Here is a 285-nt window from a genome sequence, read left to right on the forward strand (position 1 = left end):
TTGTGAAGCAGCGTTGACGGTTGTTCCCGGGTTAGGTGGCTCGTTTGCTGCTCTCACACCGGTGGTTTAATAACGGTAATTAATAACAGGGTCTTGGAGTTGATTTGTACTTCTACATTCATACAAGAACTCACCGGGGGAAAAAAAACAATATTCAACATTGTAGTGATGAACCAAGTAGCACACAGTTGCTGTGTGCGTTTACGTACAATTAGTTCAACTGCTAAAACTCTTGTCTTGTTTGTTGAGGCATGAAACGCAGATCTGTTTCGTTTTAAATGGAAG

The sequence above is a fragment of the Salvelinus sp. IW2-2015 genome, unplaced genomic scaffold (genome assembly GCF_002910315.2).
Source record: "Salvelinus sp. IW2-2015 unplaced genomic scaffold, ASM291031v2 Un_scaffold4320, whole genome shotgun sequence".
Taxonomy (NCBI): Eukaryota; Metazoa; Chordata; class Actinopteri; order Salmoniformes; family Salmonidae; genus Salvelinus; species Salvelinus sp. IW2-2015.